Here is a 24544-nt window from a genome sequence, read left to right as displayed (position 1 = left end):
TTATGACGCAAGCATGAAAGGATTAAGTACTACTAGAAGCTACAAAATGCTACGCTAAAATATGACATACTATAAGAAACAATTGGAATTGAACATGCATATTATTTTAAATTTTATTTTATTATTACAGAAGTAGTTATTCATAACCACAGCAGCGCAGCACACCCTTGAAAAAAATGACAGGTCACTGATAGAGATTGCCTGATGTTTGACACCTATCATCATCAACCCGATCGTTGGACGTTTGTTGACAGCGCAGGTCATGATCTTCAATTGGATGCGAGTTAACACACACGAAGTTGACACGAAAGAATACCGAGCGAAACACTCGAAACAACCGGGCGACTGAAAAATCTTGGATGACACCTCTTGGCATTTTTTGTTGCTGGCTAAAGCATCTGTGCCAATTTCGAGCCAAATCGATTAAGATGTAGGGGTCACTCTTGAGAGTTGATGTTTAAAAAGGAATCTTTCTGGTTTTGGCGAGCAGTCTTGTTGAAAAAGAAAAACAGAAACCCCAGAAGAAGGCCAAAAATTTTGGCCAAAACGTCGGTGAAGTAGAAAAATTCTGTTTTTCTTTTTTGACAAGACTGCTTGCCAAAACCAGACAGATTTTTAATAATCAGTCCTTGCAAATTCGGTTAAAAAAATAATTTTAAAAGAATAATTTAAAAAAATAATTTAAAAAAAAGAAAACAAAAATTTTCAATTTTTGTTTTTGTTTGAAATGATTTTTAATGCAAACAGTAACATCTAAACTCCCAAGCTCGAGAAAAAGGGGGAATTTATATGGAAATTACCCCTTTTTCTCGAGCTTGGGAGTTTAGGTGTAAATGGTCCACAGCGACCCGTAACCCTTGTGGCTCATGCATAAACCACGAGGCCTTTGAAGAGAGGAGGGATTAACTAATTGTTTTGTCACGAATAGTCCTAGAGTTTTTTTTTAAAAGGACCTCAAACTCTAGAGTTTTAATTTCACTAAATATGATAAAGTTGTTTACAAAATAAATCCGGTTTAAAACATAGTTGATAGAGCAGCAATTCCATTTGAAAAGAGCCTAAACCGAAAAAAAGTTTTCCGACGAGTTCAAAATTTTTCTGAGGTTCCTTGGCCAAAATAATTAGACTCGTATTTTTATGTTTGGCCATTAGGATGACCAACATCGTGCTAGGGTGGTTCAAAAAATTTAAATATTCGTAATTTTTCGCAAAAAAAAAAAAACACTTTTTTCAAAAAAATATATCTCCGCGTCATTTCATCCGATTTTAGCTATCTTAGACGCAAAAGAAAGATGATTAGTTTGGCTATTTGAGAAAAATAGTAAGAAGTTTCAAAAATCTAGCTTAACATTTGAAAAAAGTCGTATGAAAATTTAAACTGGCGTTTTGACCGTGTCTGGACCAAAGAGCCTATGTCTGAAAATATTTTTATCGTATTCTCGAAAAGTTTCACGTAACATAGCAAAAATTTGGCTATGTCGAACCGTACGATTCCGAGATATGATTTTTTGAAAAAAAAAACTGAGTTTTTGACGCGCCACGCGCAAAAACAGAAAAATTACAGAATCGGCAAAAAACAACTTTTTTCACTAAAACTGCGATAACTTAAAAATTTCAGCGATGACTTATACATGTTAGGGTACCAAAAGTTCCGTCTTTTAATTACAAAAAATTTGATACCCAAACATGTATAGGTCATCGCTGAAATTTTTTAGGTTATCGTAGTTTCAGTGAAACATTTGGATTTTTTGCCGATTTTGTCATTTTTCTGTTTTGCGCGTGGCGCGTCGAAAAACTCAGTTTTTATTTTCAAAAAATCTTATCTCGGAAACATACGGTTTGACATCGCCAATTTTTTAAAAGTTATGTGAAATTTTTCGAGGGAGAGCCTATGACTGAAAATATTTTCATCGGATTATTTTCAGACATAGGCTCTTTGGTCCCGAGACCATCAAAACAGCATTTTAAGTTTTCATACGACCTTTTCAAATGTTAAGCTAGATATTTGAAACTTCTTTATATTTTTCTCAAATAGCCAAACTAACCACCTTTCTTTCACATCTATGACAGCTTAAATCGGATGAAATGACGCGGGGATATGATTTTTCGAAAAAAGTGGTTTTTGCGAAAAATGACGAAAATTGCCATTTTTCGAACCACCCTAGCACGATGTAGGTCACCCTAATGGCCAAACAAATAAATACGGGTCAATTATTTTGGCCAAGGAACCACCAGAAAAATGTTGAACCCGATCGGAGAACTTTTTTTCGGTTTAGGCTCTTTTCAAACGGATTTGCTGAGAGAGTTAACCAAAACTCTCTTCTTTTTGGATTTTGTGATAAATACCAATTATTTTTAAATTAATTAAATTTTTCAAATGTTTCATTAAAATTTGAAAACTTTATGAAAGTACTTTTCGAAAGAAAAATTAAAGGCAATCGCTGGAAAGCATAAGGTCAACATTATCTATGATATTACACATTTAAATTTTTATCTACATAATTCATTCAAGCCGTTTTTTAAGGAACAGTTTCAAATTTTTGTAAAAATGTATATTTTGGTTTTGAAAGCCTTAACCGTTGTACTCAAAAACAGTAGGAAAAAACACATTTGAAAATAATAATCATAGCAAGAAAATTTATGTTTGAACTCTTCCAGTTAAATTCAAATTAACTTTGATTGACAACCTCGGGAATCCAGACATATAAGGGTTGTTCAAATTATATATATTTAAACCGTTCAACGATTGACAATCCCATTGATTTTGACAATCCACAATCATAACAATAAAAAAAACAATTAAAATGCACGCATTTGCAAAAATAGCGTGTATTACGTCATGCCTAATTTGAATTGTTTTTCATTTTTTTATTTCCAAACTTTTTCTAAACCTTATTGGATTTTATGCAATGAATATAAAACTTTTTTTAATTATACAGTTAAGCATTTTTTTTGTAAAATCCATGCAAAATTTTGATTTGTTTGGAAACTGTACTGCATAAATTGAAAATACGTGTACTTCGCGAGATAAAAAAATCTTTATGTAAATAAATATTTAAACAAAAACTTTTAAAAATATTTGCAGCAGCCGCATCCTGATTTACAAAAGCATTAAATCGATTGTGTAAATAAGGCAATCTTTATTACAATGAAAAAAGAAATCGTTCGGAAACCACAACAATAAACATTTCGATTCGAAAAGATGACGCTAATTAAATTTTCCGAGCATTTGTTTGATTTTCCATCCCCATTCACCCTGACCTTTCAAGCACCAAATTGCATTACATCGATGGCCCTCAAAAAAAAAAAAAAAAAAAACGATCCATCCTTTTTTTCATTGGCTACACTGCGTAGACCACCAGCATGCACGATGTTATTTTTTAATTTAACTTAAATTAAATAATGCTCTTCAGACAATTTGGGGGGTGCCGACCAACATTCCTTTCTCCACCAGAATTGTGCTAGTCTGGGTGCTCGAAAAAATGTTCTTCTCATATCCATTAATGTTGGCATCTTTGCCAAAACCGTTGCGCGGAACGCACGCAGCAAAGTGCGGGGGAAAATATAATGGATCACTTCATCATATTTTGGCCGTGACGATGGTTTGCCGGACGATTTGTATTTTGGGCAAAAGCACCCTCTGGGGGCCACTTTGACGGACAGGAGTCGAGTGGCCTCTCACAGGACGATGATGAGATTTTTGCGGGTTTTTATTAAAATGTTTTGATATTAACACAGAAGATCCATGGTGTGTTTGAAAAATGGTTTGAGTTTTAATTTCATTTTTGGAAATGAAAATTTGCTGGAAAAAAATAGAGGATGACAAACTTTGAAATTTTTAATTCTTTGTATTTGTTTTGATTTCAATTGCTTTCTGTGTTAAATAAATCTGTCTTTGTCATAGCCGACACCAACTTGTTATTAGATTGTTGTGATAAATAAAATAAAGGACAATTTTGTGCCAACTAGGAAATTGGTTGAACATCTCACGTTTTCGAATTCATCGCGAATATTTTTCGGATCCGCCGACCGGATTTTGTTCCGTGCACTCATGAATAAATTCCTTCGTGGTTCTCACGTTCGTGAAATTAATTCACGATTACGAGAATTGATTTTTTTTTGTGAAGAGTGGTTTTTAACTATTTTTTCACGTTCAAGCATTTTAAAGAACCGAGTTGATTTTTATTAGCCATAACTTATTGCTATTTTTCGTACAACATTTTTTTTTGCAATTACAAAAATCACTCTTTGAGTGAAATTTCTAGTTAATTTTCTATGTTTTTAGTCATAAAATCATAACAATATTGAAATATTAAACTTTTCGACACATATTTTGTGGAGATAAGTAGGCCTTTTCGTCACGAGCAGTTCTCTACGAAATCGGCATTTTTTTTGCCTTCCTCACCTTACTGAGGAAAGGCTATAAAATCACTTGAAAAACGAAATTCTTAATTTGACCTCCTAGACCCACCTTCATGTAAACATATTGACTCAAAATCAAATTTTGAGCAAATGTCTGTGAGTGTGGTGGGACGTTGATCAAAAAAATTTGCACTGAGTTATCTCGGCACTGGCTGACCCGAATTGGACCGTTTTGGTCTCATTTGATCCGTCTTGGGGTTCCATAAGTCGCTATTGAAAATGATAAAGTTTAGTTAAGTACTTCAAAAGTTATGCTAAAAAAAACGAATTTAACATAAGTCCGGAAGATTGTAAAAAGGGTGGTTTTTGTAAGAAACCTCGCCATGTTATACATTTTTAGAAAGGTATTTAAAAGACCTTTTTAATGAGTTCAAAAGATTGAAGATCTGACAACCCTATCAAAAGTTATTAGCACTTAAGTGTTATTTTCGAACTTTTTTGAGGCCGGATCTCATATATTTCGATGAAAACGTTGTCCGGATCTATCATGCGACTTATCGTTGGATAGGTAATCAAAAGACCTTTCCAACGAGTTCTGTAGATTGAAGATCTGACGACCCTATCAAAAGTTATAAGCACTTAAGTGTTATATATGAACTTTGTGAAGGCCGGATCTCAGATATTACCTAGCATTACATTCAAATTGTGAGGAAGGTACCAATCACCTTATGGTGGAGTAAGTAACGTTTTTATTTTAATTTTTGTATTTTTTAATCCAGATGAAATTTCGGTATGCCCAAAGAAGCCATTTTTCATCATTAGTTTGTCCATATAATTTTTCATACAAATTTTACAGCTGTCCATACAAAAAAGATATATGAAAATTCAAAAATCTGTATCTTTAGAAGGAATTTTTTGATCGATTAGGAGTCTTCGGCAAAGTTGTAGATATGGATAAGGACTATACTGAAAAAAAAATTACACACAATAAAAAAGGTGATTTCTAATTTCACATATTGTCACTAAAAATTGACTTGCAAAAAAAACACAATTTTTATTTTTTTTTGTTTTTTGATATGTTTTGAGGCAGGTCTGCCCGAAGTCCGGCCCGTGAAGCCATTTTATCCGGCCCGCGACGGCTTTTCAAAATAGTTCTATGACTGTCCATCTGCCCACCATTGAAAAAACGGCTAATATCCACTTTTTACAAAAACGAGATATTATCATCAGGTGATAGAGGATGTTCCAACGCATCTTCTGGAACTTGAATTTTACTGAAATAGTGTTCAAACTTGGCTGCCGATGCAAAAAACCAAACGGCTAATATGCCACTCTTATGGGAAATTGTCTTGACGGAGATTTTGTGACAAACACTAAAACGCGTTTTTCTCGGAATACTTGATTTGGCATAATAGCCGAATTTTCAATTATGGGCAGCCATGAAATATTAAATAAATAAATTGAATATCTGAATTAAAAAAAAAAATAATCTTGAGATCAAATTTTAACATATTATAACAACATTCTTCATGCTGTTGTTTGTTTTTCTATATTGAATTTCTAAACTGAACTATGGTGCAAGAAAAAAAATATCCATTTTGTAAAATTGAGAAATTTATGAAAAAAAACTTGGATTGTAGTCTAAAACATTTAAAAAGACGCTAAATTTATTTTTTTTTACAATTTTAACTGTGTTTACTTCAATTTGAAGTTTTTTTTTTCTATTTTCATTTTTTTTTAAATAAATAAGTAAGCTAAAACTAATGTATTTTCCAAAACAACTTTTCAGTGATAAAGTTTTTTGTAATAAAGCTTAAAAAGGTATATTATTCATACTGAGAATATATCGCTTCAAATATTTTTAAAATATTAAAATATGTCTCAAAGTGAGTCAAGAAATTAGGAAGCAAAAATATTTTTTTTTCATAAACATTGAATTTTGAAGAATAACAAATTGAAATTGATTTAATATATATTTTTACAATTTTTAAATTAAGTGTGTGTTTAAAATCATTTTAAAATATTTTTTGAAATATTTGAACAAAGGTGCTCATCAACGCAAAAAGTTTGTATTATTTGTAAAGGATATTCGAATCAAAATTTCGTTTGAATAAATTTTATTATGCCTCATTGGTTTTTTAAACATCGTAGTGTTGAGGATATTAAATTTAAAAAAAATGCAACGACCATTGAAATTTGATTTTTTTTATAAAAAATAATATCAAGGTATTTAATTGCAATCTTCAAAAACAATAACTATACAATTGTAAACAAACAAAAATTAAAATAAGTCAAATAAACACATTTTTGAATGTTTTCTTGGTTTTTCATTCTTAAAATCAAGATTTATGAATCTTATTTGCAACACTAGTTCTTATCTTAACTTACTTTAAAAAACTCCAATCATAAAAAAATGAAAAAAAGTGTTTACTTTTTCAACTTTTATCACTTCTATCGGCCCGCAATTGCTTCAGAAAAATCAGATCTGGCCCGCAGGGCCTAAAGTTTGGGCACCCCTGTTTTAAGGGATCACATGCAAATTTTTCAGAATTTTCCAGAACGGACAAGAAATCTTGTCAATACTGTTTTTTTTTAAAGTCGAAAACTGGTCGCAAACATTTTTCAACTTCGTTTTTCGATGTAAAATCGAATTTGCAATCTAAAAGTACTGTAGTGAAATTTGGATCAAGTGCACTCATTTTTTTGAAAATAGTCGCAGTTATTTTTTGTTTAATTAGTGCTCATGTTTGCCCACTTTTAAAGAAAATATTTTTGAAAAGCTGAGAAAATTCTCCATATTTTGCATTTTTGAACTTTGTTGATGTTGATCGAAAACAATATTTTCAAAAATTGTAAGTCAAGACTAACATTTCAAAAGGGCCAAACGTTCAATGTTTTACCTTTTTGAAATGTTAGTATTGATTAAATTTTTTTGAAAAATATAATGATTTTGGCAATTTCATCACTTTTTCAAAAAACAAAGTGCAAATTCATCACTTTTTCAAAAAACTTTTTTTTAAGATTCTGACAACTCGTGAAAAATACGTGCAATCTCCTTATGTTCTGTTGCCATAATTTTTGATTTTGTCTGCTCTACAATTTTGTAGAATATTGGTACATCCTAAAAACCCCTGTAAAGTTACAATAAACACGTAATTTTCAAATGAAACATTGTGATTAAAATGAACAAATCTTTCAGGGTTATTGTAGATCCGAAAATATCATTTAATTTTCAATAAAATGACATGCCTCGCGATTTTTGAAAGTTGAGTAACGGAAAATGGCAGCGATTTTAAAACTATTATAAACTCTTTTTTTGATAAAAAAAAATCGTTACGAGATATTGGAAATTTGATCTTAGATTTGTGATTACGGACTCAAATTACACCTTAGAACAAAGTTTCAAGGAAATCAAAGCGGTATCGGGGCAACTGCTGTGTGAGTTGGCAGAGAAGGGCCCTAATAGGTTTGCGGATATATACCTGTTTTTTCCCAATACCAAATATTGGTATTACTTGGGCAAATAACAGCGACCAAAATGTGCCTTTGGTTGCCCAATAATAGAAGGTGAAATACCATGAAATCATACCAAAATCATGTATGTGGAAGACCACAGGAATACATAAATCTGACTATCCAAGGGCGCGGGAATACCTAAAAATAAAACCATGGCAATACCAAGTTTTGGTATTCAAGCAATGTTCAAAAATCCAGAAGACCTCAACTTGGTATTGAAATGGTTTTATTTTGAGGTATTATTTTACCCTTGGAATAACATAGTTTGGTATTGTTGTGCCCTTCCACATACAAGACTTTGGTATGATTTTATGGTTTTTTTACCATCTATTACTGGGCAACCAAGGGCACATTTTTGTCCCTGTTATTTGCCCAAGTAATACCAAAATTTGGTATTCCCGTGTTATTTACCCCTGCTCGGGAAAGGATGCCTTCTCAACCTATTTTTTTTTTAAATATTCTTAGATTTTTGAAAACTTTAATTTATACAAAATATGTTTTTGGGTACTTTTGATAGTTTTTGATATGTGATAAGATTAAATATTCAATTTTATTTTTTTTTAATCTGAACCCAATTACTCAGGTGTGATAATTTGAACCTTCCAATTTGAGAGCGCTAAAAATGTATCTAAACATTCTCCAAAGTCACCAAAAAATTCTCCTCTCCGAAGCTCAGCCAGACAGCTGCATAATTAGGAGCCTTGTCGGACGGTAATGAATCGGGGCATGTTTTATGAATATCTTTTTTTTTCTTCTTTTCATTCTACGTGGCCAACAGTGATGCATGCAGGGGGGAAAAAATATCTAAAAGATAACAACGTGGCAGCAATGTGCACGTGGCATACCATAAGATAGCGGATGAGTTGCGAGCGAAAATATCCTCTGCGGAAAATGTGAAAAGTTTCAAGGGTAATTTTGAAAATGTTTGAGTTGACTTATTTAACTGAAAAAAAAAACGTTTTTGTTGTTTCAGAGCATAAATTGTTTAGTGAAAATATTTTTTTTTTGTTCAAAATTGGGCTGTAGTTGCCAAATCACCCCATAATTCATTGTATTTTTATACTTTCCGCGCAGTCATTTCATTTAACAAAAAAAAAAAAGAAGTCAGCTATACACAAAGTCATCACAGGAGAGAACGAGAGCACCTGGAGCGAGCCAACCCGGAGCCAACCTGGGCGGCGGTGCGGTGGGTAATTAATTAAAAATGAAGGCAACTCTTTTATTCTGTTTGACGAGCCTGTTGGCTGTTGGCCCAGGTCCAGGGCACGTGGTGGTGCGCGGTCTCCGGCAGAATGAAAAGTTTCGAGATATAATTAAGGCTTAATGGCCGCTGGGAGAGCAGCCGTCCGCGGGATGGTTTTAACCCCGGGGAGGAAGGAAGGAAGAAGAATGGAATTGCTGGTGGGGGGAAAAGGTGAACTCTGAAAAAGGGGTGAATTTAATGCAATAATTGCACGTGAAATTTCGTCTTCCTGGTTGCATGATTTAATTACACAAAAATATTGTCGTTTTTGGCAGTGGCAAATTTTCATGATGACCAAAAGAAAGAAAAGACTCAAAAACAAAAGTTGCCGTTTGCGAAACTGCTCACCCAGATTTTCCGGCCATCAATTCGCACATCGTTTGGCCATGGATTTCTGTGACGTTTAATGTCAATTAATCTAATAAAAATGACAAGCCAACGATAAACATCCAATCCCATAATACCACACACTGTTGGCTCGGGCAGTTAAATCTTAACTGTTGTTATTGTTGTTTAATGGGGCCTTCTTACTGTCAGTTTGTTCCTCGGAGCTAAGACAAAGTTTTTCGCCTTTCTGCCAAAAACACAAATCTTATGCCCTAATGACGGGGAAGCTCAAACGGTGTGTGCGTTTTAATCACTGTTTGATGGATCGAAACCGTTTCTCGTCGCCGATGTCCGTCGATGCTTTTCCGGGGATTTTCCCGATATTTTATCGCTTTTCATGGGCACATCAGCAAGTTCAGCGTTTATGTTTATTGCTGTTTTGTTCCGCGTGGGTGGATTGACGTCGTAGTTTTCTTCGCAATTTGGTGACCACCACAATCGTGTCGTCGGCGATTGGTGATGATACAAATTGCTGTCTTTAGGTTGTGTTATTATCTGGCACACATAAAGAACTTAAAATAAAAAAAACTTTATTTGCTGATTTGAAGGTCTAAAGAGTTCAAAGCTGAAAATATCTTTTAAAATATTTTTTTCAGAATGTTAACATAATGTTTTTTTTTTGAAAAAAAAAGTCATCCGAGTTTGGTAAATTATTGAACTAAAAGTACCATGCTTCTCCATCGACATAAGTTCCCGGAACATTTTGCTGGAGACGCGTGGTGCTTCGTGTTAAATGAATGAACCGAATTCCGATATTTAATTTTTTGTTTGAAAGATTATGTCTCAGAATCATGATATTTGCCAAATTTGAGCCAAAACGGATCACTTTTGATTTGGATCTTGCTGGCTTGACGTGTATTTCCTTATTCGTTTTTATTTTTTTTTTGACTGTTTGATATGTTGAAAAGAGAATTTGCGTCACTGACGCCAGAACTTAAGATTGTGAAAAATTACCGGAGATATTAATTTGTGATTTTTTTTAATATAAATAACAATATAGATGTAAACTATAATTTTCAGTCTCAAATTACACATCATTTTTTGAATAATTTTCAACTTTTTTTATGTTTTTGGCATTTTTTTAAAAGCAACCTTTAAAAATATTTCCAAAGGGCTGAAAAAATTCAAGCTTTTTTTTTAGAAATTGGATGGTCAGACTGAAATTTTGGTTGCCAATACAGTCAGGGATGAGAATGGCCCGCGAGGTGTTTTTTGTGGCCCGCGGACCCATTATGAAAAATCATGTAAAATGGCCTTTAGACCACCTTAAGTGATTTTAAATAATTTCAAAATTTATTTCTAGCTTGCGCATTGTGTGAACCTTATAATTATTTGTTAATATAAAAGTAATGGCTTATCCATGTTTTTATCCTGATTATATAACACAAATATTTTGTTGAAAAATCTATCCTATAGAAAGTTTAATTGTGAAATATTGTAATTTCGTCAAAATTTTGAGTGAACATTTTTGGAAATTAGTTATATAAGATCAAAATTTGAGCAACATACAGAACTGTGAAAATAGCAAAAAAAAGTATCCCATACTAAAAAAAAGTTATTTTCATACGGGTTGGACCTTAAAAATATTTCCACTTACAAAACCTTTCACCTCGCGATTCGAACTCATGACATTTGGATTACGAATTTTATTGAAAAAAAAAATCTGTTACAGGTAGACCAAAATATTAAAAAAATATATATTGAAATTGGATAAATGCTGAATGATTGCTGAAAAATTGCTTCGATTTATCATCATAGTTGCACTTTATTTAAAAATAAGATTACACAATTTTTCAAAGTTTGTGCACCCTTTTGAAAAATGTTTTGTAAATGATAATTACAATTCTAATCAAAACACAAGTGCCTTGAATAAATACCTTTTCTAAATTTCATTATATTTCATGAATCTCTTCAGCCAAAATATTTTCAACTTCAACTTAGAGCAATGTATGAAAAATAAACTTGTTACTTATTTGGTTTTAGGGATTTTAATAAGGCCGTTGCAAATATTTTTCAAAGTTTATGTCGCTCTCTCTTTCAAAATAGGTCCGAAAAGTCAGGGGGCAAAAAAAAATTTTTTTTTTCAAAAAAAATTTCAAAATTTCAATGGAAATAGAAGTTTGATCAACTGAGAACAATCATAAATGCTTTTTCCTGCATTGATGATCATATTTAACATGTTTGGACTCGTTAAAAATATTTTGAATTTTTATGAAATTACAATGTACAACAAGGAAAAAACTTTTTTTCTCTCAAAAATAAAATTTTCGTCAGTATATTTAGGAATTTTGGAAATCAATGACTGCAAAACAACTGGACAGGTGTATGATGCATTTTAAAACACTTTTTTCATTCAAATGTTGACATCGTGGTCTGTAATTTCAATTTTTAGCTTTTTTTAAATTTTTTGCCCCCTCCCCCCCCTCGACTTTAACTATAGTCGAGGGACATAAACTTCAAAAAATATTTGCAACGGCCTTAATGTGAACCTATTGATAACAAACCTATTTGAACAAAACGATTGAAAAATTGTTTTTTATTGTTTTCTAATATTTAAGGGGTTACATACATGTAAATCGGTCAAAATTTCAGAGGTTGGTTTGAGCACAAACTCAAACTTTTTTAAAATCTGTTTTCAGGACATGAAAATATACATTTTCAACTATTATCAAAATAAATTTCAAGACATTTGGTTGTATCATTGCCGAGATACAGCTATATGAAGTTAGCATTTTCAAAAAACGGGTGCCACGATATCTTAACACTGCCTTGACCAAATCGGATCATAATTTTGGTGAAGACTCGTTGAACCGGTCCTGTGTGCATGACGAAGGCCGATTTTCAAAAAGTTTATTTAAAAAAAGATAAAAATATTTTTATGTTTTTCATATAAAAAATCGAAAATTTTTGATTTTTGTATTTTTCAAAAATGCAAAATTTCAAAATCGGGCTTCGTCATGCACACGGGATATGTCTTGCGAGTCTTCACCCAAAATTTCAGCCTATTTGGTCTATACCATCTCGAGATATCGTGGCACCCGTAAATCAACTCGGTGTTCAGAGAAAAACGCTCGCAAAGTTTGACAGCTCGCTTTGCGCATGGCAAAATTTTCAGCCTCAATCGTCTGTAACTTACTTTAATCATGAAATATCTTCAGGAAACTTTCAGTAGTGATTGAAAATCATCTTTTAAGTTGATTTAATAAATTTTCAGTAATACGAAATTTTGTGATTTTTTACATGTATGTAACCCCTTAAAGGAAGAAAATGTTTTTTTGATAAACTACAAAATGTTAATGAAATTTAAGTATAATCAACCGAAACCCAGTAACAATGCAATTTCCTGCGTTCAGAGCCGTACCTTGGGTCCACGGCGCCCTTGGCGAACTATCAATTTGGCGCCCCTCCCAAATTTACAAGCATTTTGATAAATTGATATTAATTTTCAATGATTTTTTTAATATGAGTTTTGATTTTATAATTGCAATTCGAGACCTTAATAAGGTTAAATTCAGAAACACAGTATTTTTATGTTTTATTTTACAAATAATATAAGATAGGTTGAATTAAAAATTTATAATTTTTTTGGTGAATGTTTTTTGGATTTCTTAAATCGATAATGATAGCAGGTTTTTGTTTTTTTATTTATTTTAAGATAAATGCACAGAATTAAATGATCAATCATGATAAATTTTGCTATAACTTATAAGCTAATTTAATAATTTTAAGCCTGCATAAATTGATCTGATCTAGTATTAATTTGATTATATAAGCAAAGAACTTTCCCGGATAAGAAAAATAATTAGTTAATTCGCTTTGGATTCCATTTCGTTAATTACATCGTAAAAAGAAAAAAACCTTCTTCAAAATTGAAAAAAAAAAATAATTCGATGCCCGTGTGCTCTCTTGTTCTATGTAGATAGAAATCCCAACAAGCATAGTTTGAAATAGCACACCGGCATCAAAACATAATTTTTCAACATGCAGCAACAGAACAAAATTTCGTCGAATTCAATTTAGGCCTTAGCAAATATTTTTTTAAGCTTATGTCCCTTGACTCCGATCAAAAAAATTAAAGAGGTTAAAAAATTTAAATTACAGGTAGCATTTTCAAAATGAAAAAATAGTTTTTAAATAGTTTTACACCTGTCCAGTTGTTTTGCAATCATAAGATTCCAAAATTTCTAAGTATCGAATTTTTTTGTCAGAAAAAAATGTTAAAACAGTAGTTTGTGCAACAGGTTGCAAAAAGAGGATTTTTTCAGCACGAGTCGTACATTTATCCAACGAGGTTCACCGAGTTGGATAAATACGACGAGTTTTGAAAAAATCAAGTTTTGCAACGAGTTCCATACAACATTTTTTGCAATTTCGAAAAACACCCATTGAGTGAAATTATAAGTCGAATTTTCATGTATTTTGTTAATAAATCGTTTAAATCAAAAAATGTTGAAAAGTGTTACTTTTCGAAACAAGTGCTGAAAAGTTCAACTTTTCAGCATCCATTTGAGTGCTGAAAAGTAGAACTTTTCAGCATTTATTTTGAAAAGTGTTGCTATTCGATTCTGTTATTTTTGGTACAGAAAAGTAGGCTATTTCGTCGTTCAAGAATGACAGGAAAAGTAAATAGTTTCACGACGAAATTGCAAAAAAAAATATTTTCAAACCTTGATAAAATATTATTTTCTTGTTTTTAACTGAAAAAATAAAATAAAATTATTTTTCATTACCAAAGCTTTTCAGACGATTTAAAAAGTAAACACGTTAACGTTAAGTTAAAACTCAAAAAGTTGTGTGCTCCGAAAAACATTTTTTCTTGAACAAATAATGTTGGTCTTATGAAAAAAAATTTAAAGCAGTTTTCCAATTTCAAAACTCTAGTATTTTGAAAAAGAGTTTGCAAATTTCAATGCACTAAGTTGATCATAAAAGGGAAATCGAGCTAAAATTATTTCAAAGGGCAATTTTTTAACTCGAGAATGTAAAAATTTCAGAATTAAAAATTTGTTTTAATGTTAAAATAATTCCTGTTTCAAAGAAGCTCGAAATATGACCATAATTTTTTCACAATTTGGCTGATTGTGATTCTTAGCCAAGTTAACGTGAAAATAACGAATAGTATTAAGTATGAATTTAGTATTAAGTATGAATTTTCAAAAATACTTCAGTAGAAATATTCATACAATTGACTTTGTTGCCCATAAATATTTTATTTATATATATTTTAATTATCTAGTTATTTGTATATTTGCGCCCTTTCTGTTTCAAATATTTAATGAGGATGAAATGAAAATTTTGTACAATCACCGATTTCGGCGCCCCCCAAGGGCTGGCGCCTTTGGCGGTCGCCAACCGCGCCAACCTCTAGGTACGGCGCTGCCTGCGTTTATAATCATTTTTAGCATGATGAACTCCTTTTAAAACATTTTAAATTTTCATGAAATACCAATGTACAGTCCCACGATTTTTTTTTTCTACATCGATATTTTTAAATCTAATGATTGGAAAGAGCAACCTGACGCGTGTTAAATGCATTGGTCTTGAAATTTTCTAAATAGTTCCAGCTGACAATAGGCTCATGCGCCCTTTCAAAATGTTGCTCCAAGATTCTAGGTTTTGTGAAAAAGAATGCACCGACATCGCTGTCAATTTATCTTGGACTTTATTTTGACCTTGAACTATTTGAATTTTTGTAGAAGTGCAAGACAGCTAGCAAATCATTTTGCTCAAATTCAATTATGCATTTTTGAATGAAAATCTCAGTTATCCCTGCTGTCAGCTGGAAGGCAAATATTTGAAATCAAATTAAATGTTTTAGCTGCAAATTTAAATTTTAAATCAAACTGTTTCAAAATTATGACATAACGGTTATTTTGTATATGAGCAATTCTCTTCGAAATCGGATGATTTCGGCTATTTTTAATTTTTCTTTTTGCCTTTCTTACTAAAGAAAGGTATAGGGTTTGCATTTGGCTCCGACTCCAAATCAAGCTTCTTTCTCAAATTGTTTCTCGAGAAATATTCATTCGAAAAATCTGCAAAAAATCATGGACGATCGATTTTCGACGTCCGATCGTTTGACAATGACAGAATTGGTCTATCTCCAATATCCGAATTTTGGCGCTCAATTTACCGTAGAGCACGCGTGACGTCCGTGTGTGGTAAAAAAGTGCTCAATTTTGTGGTAGGGGGTTTCTCAGAGCCCACATTATGGATTTAAGCTCTCTTAGGCGCATTTGAAAGGGGATATGCTGAACCTGAACCAGTTTCATACCAAATTTGAATTTATCCGATTTTAAAGGGGACTCGGAGTATGTTTTCACCTGATCAGGCGGTTTTCAAAAAAAAATTCGGTCGAAAATTGAAATATTGAAATCGTTTATTTATCCAAAAAATTGCATTTTTCGAGCCCTACATCCTCCCTACATTTCGTCGCCTCGTCGACAAGTTGTCAAGTTGAGCTTCACATGCAGACGCGAGTAATGCTGGCGCGTATAGAGTTTTGATACTAGATTACCCCCTTTTTGTACAAGTTGCTCTATCGATTGCTTGTTCATAACACATCGCCTAATTATCTATGCTAAGCTTCAGTGAACGTAAACACGACGCAAGCAGCTATCCGTTCTGAAGCCCCATGATCATTCTTTTGCCTTGCTTTTTTGTTTTGCTCATTCTCTGATCGATCTCTGATCGAACGAATTTCTGGGGAGCGTTTAAGCTTCCCATGCGCCAGTGACAACGCACATCGCGGGTTTGATTTTCTAGCTTCGGTACGAGCGTTTTTGTGTGTTAGTATTTTGGTTCATCGTACCAGCGCACCAAGCCACGTGTCGGCTTGCGGCAATGAACCCAACGTATGAGCCAAGGTGGTTCATTCGGTACGTTTGCGTTTGTCGTAGTGAAGTTTCACCGAGCGCTTAGTCGCAGTATGCTTCCCAATCCCAAAAACGCCTAAATGCATACTACATAATTTTCTGGCTTGCTTTTTAAAAGCTCACAATTTTGTCTAACGCCTAAATGTCAGTTTAGTGAATTCCAGTAGGCGTTTCAAAGCTTTCAAGAACATTTAAGCGGCTTTACCGTTACATCGTTTACAACACGGCAAATTCTCGGGTGTGGAAACACTTTCTCCCAGACATTTTGTAACCACTTTAACGCATTGGAGCAAGACGGAATTATTTTGTTTTCTCGATAATTCTTGATATTTAAAAAGTGCAAAAAACACTCAGAGAATACGAACAATTAAGCGATAGGCAGAAAACATTACGAACATCGCAAATTGTGAGCTGATTCTCTGCCTCAAAAATAAACTTGTTTTGATTTTAAAAATCGATAATGCAGCTCACACCCGGCCCTGGCAAATGGGGCAAAAACAAGCACTTTTCAGTTTTATGAAAAAACCATGTTGAGTTTTGAATTGATTAATAAATGGACCATTCTTTATTTTGCTATTTCTTTGGACAAAAATCATCCATTTGTAAGAAAGGCTCTATCTCACCCCAGGTGGGATTAAATCGGTTTTTGTATTTGGGTCAAGCTTTGTGGGGGCCTTCCCTATGAGCAAAGAAGCTATTTTGTGTTATTGGTTAATCCAATTTAGGCAGCTGTCCATACAAAAATGGTACGTAAATATTCAAACAGCTGTAACTTCTGAGTGAATTTTCTGATCAATTTGGTGCCTCCGACAAATGTGGTGGTATTGTTGAGGACTATTGTGAAAAATTAAGTACACGGAAAAAAATTGCAGATTTTTTAATCAACTTTTTTCACAAAAACTCAATTTCCCGAAATACGCATTTTTTTGATTTTCGAGATTTTTTTATGTGTTTTAGGGGACAAATCCCGCAACTTTTGGGGCGTAGAGAAGTATGGTCAAAAAATCTGCCACCGAGTTATGATTTTTTGAAAAAATTGTGATTTTTGAAAAAAAAAAAATCAAAATTCCCTACAAAACTAAATTTGACATATTTTTTATGGAAAATTTAATTTGCAATCGAAATGTACTCTACCGATTTTTGATAAAGGGCTCCGTTTTCTAGATATAGCCACCGAAAGTTTGATTTTAGTGAAATATTTTAATAATAACTTGAGTTTGATCGGCTACTCAGTCTGGGCAAAGTGAAACGCTGTTTATGCTGTGTCCGACGTTTCGGCGCTGATTGGCACCTTCTTCAGGGGGAACTATTAATTAAACAGCGTTTCACTTTGCCCAGACTGAGTAGCCGATCAAACTCAAATAATAACAACAGTCGAACTCTCATCAATTATAATTTAATAATAACTAAAACATGACTTATTAATTTGTTTGAAACCAAATAGGGTCGAAATTTCGCTATTCCTAATTTCGAAAAAAGTGATCAACTTCGTGACGTTGCAACGCCAGAATGTGTCATTGATAATTTGCAAATTACTATTAGCATGTAGAAGAGGAATTCCAGCCCAAATGCGTTTATAAGACATTTTGTGTATTTGAAGCTTGATTAAAAAATCGGCTCTTCTATGAAATTTATAATTTTCTAGCTCAAAAGTCAAATTAAACGGTGAGCACACGATTTTTTTGCTAAACAAATTTGTGGAAATATCCTAAGATGTTGCTAAAAGTCTCAATCTTAAAATAAAACAAAAAATCAATTTTTAAAATCCATTTTTAAATGGTGGCCAAATCTTTTTCCTGTTCTGATTGCCTATTTTGTTTTGAATCATTATTTTTGATTATTTTCCTCTTTATACTTTCAACGCAAACGACATCCCCAAATAAATCAGAGCGTGGAATTGAGTTATGCTTTTCTTATGGATATGAAGTAAACGGTACATCAAGAATACTATTCAGAAAAGTTTGAATAGAATAAAAAAAAACAGAACACAAAATTTGTTTAAAAAACTGTGTGATCTAAAAAATTTTTATCAGAAATATGTTGATTTCACAGAAAATGTGCAAAGCAATAAGAAACAAAAAACACACGCGAACTTTTCTGAAGTTAGTCTCTTTTATGCTCCTAGGCAGCTTTGCAAGGGAGAAAATTTCTCCTCTGTATTCGAATAAAGATGGAAATCTCTCCCTTCTAGAATCGTGCACGAATCTGTCTGCGACCGGGACATAGATTGACATGACGTGACGACATTTCGGTGACGTGTGATGATATTATGGCCGAGCAAGCATGAAAACACGCTGACATTGCTCGCGCTCTCTCTCTCTCTCTCTCTCTCTCTCTCTGCAAAGCACAGTCAGCATAAATCTTCATTCGGTGCTGGTGGTGAAAAGCTGAGCAAATTTGATCCTTATTCGAAGCAACGTATATGCGTGCTTTTAATGTATTAGAGGAGCTTAATGCTGTTTTTTTTTAGAAAAGATTACCATACTTATTTTTTTTAATTTTGAATTTTAAAAGTTTCTAAAAAATGCAGGTTGAAAAATCTTTCCCTGAAAGTGCAATCACTTTCGACCGAATCTGCAGATGGCGGATCGAAAAAGTACGAAACAGCAATTTACAAACTTGCACCCAATTCGAGGCCAGCAATGGAGAAGACCTCATTAACGGTGAAGCCAACGCTGCATGATCCCAGCTGGGGGCGCAATTAGTGCTGCCAACGTTGGCTGGAAAGAGTAAAAAAGTTGCCAAGTAACTGTTGCAATTAGAAATCCATCCAGTACAGTTATTGAATCTGTGGGGGAAATAGGGTGGTTCACAAATGGTAATTGATTTTTTCTGTTTCAATAATACATTACTTTCATATACAATCAATTCAGTTGCTGTAAAGTTTTATGATTTTTTATTTTTACTATTTATAACCCTGTAATCCTTTCAAAATCAGATCAAATCCTGTAAAAATCAGAATCAATTTGTAAACAGGTTCATGTTGAAGCAAGTCATTAGTAGAAAAAAAAGGATTCAACACAGCATGAACATCATTTGCCCTTTTTCTCGCAAGCTGTTGTACAATGTTCCTCAAAAACTCGTCCAGGAATTCACGGCGGGAAACGTGTCAAAAAAGGGGCATTCCCCGATTTTCTTCCCCTCTTCCTCTGATGAAAAATTGAAAATCAAGCGAACACTGAAGGTTGGAAAATTAAATCGTTGACTGGCGAAAAGTTTTCAAGGCTCGCCCACTGACGGCGGCGTCTTCCGCGAAGGTGCTGAATTATGGCTAGGCACGTTCGCATGAGACTGGGCTGGGCTGTTCCTGGGAAATTCCTGGAATCTAAGGCACAGGAAAGGAAATAACTCATTTTCTGATTCTCAGCTCAAAATCTGTTGTATCTTACTTGACACTAGACAACGTATCCTTTTGAAATTAGCTTGACTTAATTCTTAACATTTTTTTTTTTGGTTTAATTTTCACTTTTTCTTATCTTTACACAATATAATCTCAAAAAAATCAAAATCAAATTATTCGCTCTACAGCATTGCCTTGGCGTTCTCGATTGCGAGATTCCTACTCGAAACTAGGTGTTCGAAGGCTTGATTGTTGAGGCAATTGCATCCACCCCGGGATTCGAACTGACGACCTTTGGATTGTTAGTCCAACTGCCTACCAGCGACTCCACCGAGACAGGACCCAGGGAGACGACTCTTAACACCTGGACTGAGCTAACGACCTAAACTTTTTTAGGTTAGTTTGGGACCAACATTTACTTCCCTTCCGACGGAAGGCGTGATCAGACAAATCTCGTCTCGAAAAATGCCACCGGGACCGTCTGGGATCGAACCCAGGCCGACTGGCTGAGAGGCAATCACGCTTACCCCTACACCACGGTCCCGCACAGAAAAAAAATCAATTCCCGTAATCGTGAATTAAGTTCAGGAATATGAGATCCACGAAGGAATTTATTCATGAGTATGGTGCATTTGCACCATAAACGTGAATATATTCCTTCGTGGTTCTCATAATCGTGAACTGACTTCACGGTTTCGAGAATTGATTTTTTTCTGTGCGGTTTTATAATCTCAATGTTTTTAAATCTTCAAAGCTGATAAAATGAGACAAAAAAATGGGCATTTGAATATTGAAAAATCGGTCATTTGAGAAGTTTTTTTTTATCGATTTGCCATCTTGGACAACGTTGTAGGTTATAATTAGGAGTTTTCAGAAAAAAGTAACATGGAAAAATCCAGTTTTTTTATTTGACATTTTATCACCTATAGTCAGGGATGTTAAAATATCAAAATAGCAGCTTTCAGCAACTACAATTATCCCGCCTGAATATTCATGCCTCAAATACAACTGCTCTTCTCTCCTTAAGTCCTTATTGAAACTCTCAGCGCCGAAAACAGCCGAACACGTTTTCGTGTTTACACACTCGCGATTGACATTTTCCTTTTCTCTCTCTCATTCCCGCTTCCACGATCATCCTACCGCAACAGTGTTCAACCACAAAAGCCGCCACAAAACCAATTTCGCAAACGCAGTTTAACGGGACGTCATGCGTGGCCGGCTCCTAGTCGCCATCTCGCGTTCTCTCATTGCAGTTTTCGGAGAGATTGAGAGACTCAGCGGTGAGAGCGCATAGTCGAGGAAAAGGGGAGGAGTGATAGAGAGAGCATGACATCGTTGGGAATCACGAGACGCCAGAAGAGATCTCACAAGCTATAGTGACGGCCGCTATACTCTCGGATGTTTTTGGTGCAGCGATAATCTATTGATAGCTTTTTTATCACTCATTTGCAACACTGGATTTTATTCGAAAAAAGGTATTTTTTTGAAATTTCAGGATATTTTATGAAGGGAAAACACCCAAAGAACATATTTTTTAAAGCTGAATTTTTTTTTTACAGTTTGCCTTTTTTGACCTTGTTCATAATATTTAACGATAGAATATCAGGAATCTATTTTATCGAATATCATGTTAATACTTATTTCTTTGTGAAATTGTTTTCTCACTATAACTAAATTTAAATTTTTTTATCATCTATAAATAATTTTTCGAAATCTTATTTTTTTTTCAATTCATCATATCTATGGTACCAGATTTTGCAGAAAACTTTCATTTCTAGACTGTTTTTTAAAGGTCCTATAAGCTTTTTTGTGTCATATGTTTATAAGACCTTTTCAAAAATAACTCTAGATTTTTAACTAGTCATGTTTAATAGGATGCAAAATCCCACAGTAAAATATAGTTTCAAAGAATTTTGTAACCATATGAAAATAACTCAGATTGCTTGTCCTACTGGAACGAACACTGACAATTATTAATTTTGTTTTTTAATCTAAATTATTTTGCAATAAACTGTTGATCATTAATTAAAAACTGATAATGTTTTAAAAGAGCAAAAGTCATTTTTTGAGGATTCTTAACAAAATGCACAAAAACGATGAATAGTTCTATAATAGTAGTTTATGCAACAAGTTGCAAAAAGAGGATTTTTTCAGCACACTCGTATATGAGCAACTCTCTACGAAATCGGCCGATTTCGACCATTTTTATTTTTTGTATTTTTTGATTTGACTCAAACTTTGTGGGGGCCTTCCCTATGACCAAATAAGCTATTTTGTGTCATTGGTTCACCCATACAAGTCTCCATACAATTTTGGCTGCTGTCCATACAAAAATGGTATGTAAATATTCAAACAGCTGTAACTTTTGAGTGAATTTTCTGATCAATTTGGTGTCTTGGGCAAAATTGTAGGTATTGTTGAGGACAATTGAGAAAAAAATAGGTACACGGAAAAAAATTTGCAGATTTTTTTATCAACTTTTTTTTCACTAAAACTCAATTTCCCAAAATACGTATTTTTTGATTTTCGAGATTTTTTGATATGTTTTAGGGGACTAAAATCCGCAACTTTTGAGCTATCGAGAAACATGGTCAAAAAATCTGCCGCCAAGTTATGAATTTTTGAAAAATAGTGATTTTTGTAAAAAAATCCAAATTTCATGCAAGAACAAATTTAAAGTTATGTTTTAATGCAAAATTGAATTTGCAATCGAAAACTACTCTACAATTTTTTTGATAAAGGGCTTCGTTTTCAAGATATAGCCACCGAAAGTTTGATTTTAGCAAAATATTTACAGTTTTTTGATTTTTAAAAATAGTGACCATGAGCGACCATTTCTAAATTTTTTTTTTTGAAAAGTTCAGAAAATTTGCTATAAAATTGTCTAAGAGACATTGAAGATTGGACCTCGGGTTGCTGAGATCAAGCCGCTTTAAGAAAAAGAAACACGAAAATTGAAGTTTTCTAAGTCTCACCAAAACAACCCACCATTTTCTAATGTCGATATCTCAGCAACTAATGCTCCGATTTTCAATGTTAATGCATGAAACATTCGTAAAATTTTCCGATCTTTTCGAAAAAAATATTTTGAAAATAAATAAATCAAGACTGACATTTTAAAAGGGCCAAACAATGAATATTACGCCCATTTAAAATGTCAGTCTTGATTTATTTTTTTTTCAAAGTTTTTTTTTCGAAAAGATCGGAAAATTTCACGAATGTTTCATATTTTAACATTGAAAATCGGAGCATTAGTTGCTGAGATATCGTCATTAGAAAATGGTGGGTTGTTTTGGTGAGACTTAGAAAACTTCAATTTTCGTGTTTCTTTTTCTTAAAGCGGCTGTATCTCAGCAACCCGAGGTCCAATCTTCAATGTCTCTTAGACAATTTTATAGCAAATTTTCTGAACTTTTCAAAAATAATATTTTTAGAAATGGTCGCTCATGGTCACTATTTTTAAAAATCGAAAAACTGCACATATTTGGCTAAAATCAAACTTTCGGTGGCTATATCTTGAAAACGAAGCCCTTTATCAAAAAAATTGTAGAGTAGTTTTCGATTGCAAATTCAATTTTGCATTAAAACATAACTTCAAATTTGTTTTTGCATGAAATTTGGATTTTTTTACAAAAATCACTATTTTTCAAAAATTCATATCTTGGCGGCAGATTTTTTGACCATGTTTCTCGATATCTCAAAAGTTGCGGATTTTTGTCCCCTAAAACATATCAAAAAATCTCGAAAATCAAAAAATACGTATTTTGGGAAATTGAGTTTTAGTGAAAAAAAAGTTGATTAAAAAATCTGCAATTTTTTTCCGTGTACCTATTTTTTTCTCAAAAGTCCTCAACAATACCTACAACTTTGCCGAAGACACCAAATTGATCAGAAAATTCACTCAAAAGTTACAGCTGTTTGAATATTTACATACCATTTTTGTATGGACAGCAGCCAAAATTGTATGGAGACTTGTATGGGTGAACCAATGACACAAAATAGCTTATTTGGTCACAGGGAAGGCCCCCACAAAGTTTGAGCCAAATCAAAAAATACAAATAAAATCTATTTCCGGTTTTGGTAGAGAATTGCTCATATTTATCCAACGAGGTTCACCGAGTAGGACAAATACGACGAGTGCTGAAAAAATCAAGTTTTGCAACGAGTTCCATACAACATTTTCTGCAATTTCGAAAAACACCTATTGAGTGAAATTTTAAGTCGAATTTTCATGTATTTTGTCAATAAATCGTTTAAATCAAAAAAAAATTGAAAAGTGTTACTTTTCGAAACAAGTGCTGAAAAGTTCAACTTTTCAGCACCCATTTCAGTGCTGAAAAATAGAACTTTTCAGCATTTATTTTGAAAAGTGTTGCTATTCGATTCTGTTATTTTTGGTACAGAAAAGTATGCTGTTTCGTCGTTCAAGAATGACAGGAAAAGTAAGTAGTTTTACGACGGAGTTGCAAAAAAAGAATTAAAAACGTTTTTCAAAAACTAACTTAATCCACCTATGTGGTTGGAGCCTTCCTCACAACAATGGCTGGACTCATTGGAAAGGTCTTTTGATAACCTAACCAACAATGGGTCGGATGGTGGATCCGGACATAGTTTACATACGTTTAAGTGAGATCCGGCTTCAAAAAAGTACATCAATATCACTTAAGTGGCCATATCTCGAGACAGGGTTGCCAGATCTTCAATGTTTTGGACTCATTGGAAAGGTATTTTGGTAATCTAACCAACGATGGGTCGGATGATGGACCCGGACATTGTTTACATACATTTAAGTGAGATCCGGCTTCAGAAAGTACATAAATG

At 33.3% G+C, this 24544-nt stretch overlaps 1 protein-coding gene across 4 annotated transcripts in view; it reads right to left on the bottom strand.

The window, feature by feature from the left end:
* LOC120424996 (5-hydroxytryptamine receptor-like) overlaps window positions 1-24544 on the bottom strand; it is a 133009-nt gene that overhangs the window by 6217 nt on the left and 102248 nt on the right. The gene's annotated exons all lie outside the window — the stretch shown is intronic.

This window comes from Culex pipiens, chromosome 2, assembly GCF_016801865.2.
Source record: "Culex pipiens pallens isolate TS chromosome 2, TS_CPP_V2, whole genome shotgun sequence".
Lineage (NCBI taxonomy): Eukaryota > Metazoa > Arthropoda > Insecta > Diptera > Culicidae > Culex > Culex pipiens.
The sequence above is the reverse complement of the archived record's forward strand: the minus strand, read 5'-3'. Positions and strand labels throughout refer to the sequence as shown.